Source organism: Nymphaea colorata, unplaced genomic scaffold (genome assembly GCF_008831285.2).
Source record: "Nymphaea colorata isolate Beijing-Zhang1983 unplaced genomic scaffold, ASM883128v2 scaffold0715, whole genome shotgun sequence".
NCBI lineage: Eukaryota > Viridiplantae > Streptophyta > Magnoliopsida > Nymphaeales > Nymphaeaceae > Nymphaea > Nymphaea colorata.
The window spans coordinates 1-2,500 of record NW_022205221.1 but is presented as its reverse complement, the minus strand read 5'-3'; positions in this window follow the sequence as shown (position 1 = coordinate 2,500).

The following is a 2,500-nucleotide window of genomic DNA, read 5'->3' as shown; positions in this document are numbered from 1 at the left end:
GAAGGGGAGATGGAGACACGTGGACAGATCAAGGGTGGAGACTAGCTGCGGTTGGGCGAGGTGGAGAGACAGCCAAGGGAGGAACGAGTCCTCGGGTGCTTTTCCTAAAGTTTAGGAAGAGGGGCGCGAGTTGGGGGAGAGGTGCGCTAAGTGGGGAAAAAAGGCAAGGGAGAGGTGGCAAGACGCGAGTACTCAATGGAGAAGTGACTTGACGAGGTGGAGGAAGGGCTGAGTCGTGAGGCTTGAGATGGTGACACGTGGCAAGATGTGCGGCCACAACTACATGCGACTAAGGGGAAGACCGAGCAACAAGTAAAGTGGGATGAGGTGGCGAGGTGGATCCTACGAACTAGGGGGGCACTTTCCTAAACTTACTCGAAGTGGAACTCTTAGGAAATAACTGGTTTTCGGGTTGAGGGAGATGGCTCGGATGGAGGACACGTGGCAGAGGCAAGGGACAAGATTAGACTTACCTGGTTCAACCGAAGTCGAGTGGGTTCGAGCTTGATGCGACCGGTGGCACGGTTTGAGCGACGCCTCCCAAATTGACCAAGGTGTCCTCGTCGTCTTCACTACAGCTTTCACCGGAGCAAGGGCAATGTCGTCCTTCACGCCTCGGGTCACGAGTTCTGCCGGAAAATGCAGAGCGGAATGGAGAAGCAGCAGAATTTCGGCGGACAGCCGAACTCACTATTCCACCGTCGGAATGGGCTCCAATTTGACTATATCGGAATTCCCTTACCGGCGAATCTAATGAACTTAAGCACGCTAATTTCCCACGGATGGAACTCAAGATACAACAGTGATTAGGCTGCTGGACTAGAGAACAACGTGGAGCTGGCCGGAATTCAGCAGAATTCCGGCAGGAAGCCGAGACCTCTATTCCGCTATCGGATGGAACTTGGGAAAGACCAACGCGATACTTGAGAGAGGGCGATTCCAACTAGAATGCGAAAAATAGTTTTCTGCGGCCCGATTACTCCAACTAGCAGATTCGGCTCTGCTGCACCGAGGAACAGAAATGCAGAAACAGGCCGAGGATCGAACTCAATCCGTGGCCGTTTCTCCAAATCTCACACGCTTGATTTGGCAAGGAAAGAGCGCCGAAATCAATGTTTCCAAATGCGATTAGGACTTCGCCTAGAGAGTCTTCACCTGAGAACTCTCGCTCTGTTCTCGGGTAGACCGAGAAAGAACAGAAACCTCGGGAGTGCTCTCCCCTAGACCGGAATCCTAAAAACGCAAGGAAAACACGAAATCAAGCCACTAACCTTTACTGCCGTCGATATTGAATCCAGAAATGGATTCAATCTTCCCTGCTGCCAGAACAGCCTCTCAGCCTCACCGTGACCGTGAAGAAGGCGCTGAACTTTGCTGAAATACGCTTTGAAGGGGGATGATGCCGTGGACAAGGGAGGGATCTCAGCCGGTGAGGAAGAAGATCCGCCGCAAGCCGTCCAACTTGAGCGTTGGCTGGTTCACCGCCGGTGCTTCAAGTGCTTCAAGAGAGGAAGAAACGCCACGGTGGGAAGGGGCGCGAGGGGATGAGAGGGCACAAGCTTGCACTCACGAGCAAGGGCTGTGCTTTGATTTCTGATTCAGAGTTCCTCGAGAATGAGGAGGGAGAGCCAAACCTCGCACGGAGGAGAAAGAGCGCCTTGCGCAAAATGCTTTCAATTCCTTAATCTTTGATACGAATTACAATGATCCAAAAGTATTTATACTAATCCTATTTGAGCGAGTCTACAATCCAGATCTCACTCTCTACCCAAGACCCCAAATCCAAAACGCCAAGCACAACCCGCTAGGCTAGGTTCCTACCTCGAATCCTATATTAACAAGCCTAAGACTAACTTTATTTACTTGTTATTCATAAAGCAAAACGGGCCTAGTGCCCACGCGCAAAGGAAGGTTCGAGCCCCTGGATCTTTTGAACCCAGGGTGGGACCTTGTGAGGGACCCGCCCTCACTTCGGTGTGTTGACTCAAGAGCTCGGTCAGGTTTGACCGAGCCGTTTACCTAAGACTTGGATCTTAGGACGTCTCAAGGGTCGCGTGAAGTGGACTCGTTTGGCTGGGACGATTCTAGCTCGGCGAGTCTAACCTTGGAACCTGTGTCACCCTGAGACTGGACCTGTTGAGCACCGTTGACGACCTAGTTGCTCCTCCCACTCCTCCTGCTGCAACTATCTCTGGTGCTTCTTGACTCTTCCTGGGACTGGCCTTAATACATTGAAGAGAACGAGCTCCAATATCAGAAGCCTTGCGCTTCCTTCTGCTAGATTCGCCGGGCTCGGTCTCAACTGGGTCTGGACCGCTGGGTAGGTCCGTACAGATTCCCCCTCCCTACCTTGCGCTTGTCCTCGAGCGCTTGAAGAGGGAAGCGATGAACAATCGACCAAATTCTTCCCAAGAGTACCCCTGTCGGGTCCTTCCCATTCCACAAGTACCTCGTGCCTCATCCTCCCTTGTCTTTGGGACATACCTATGTTTGAGAATGC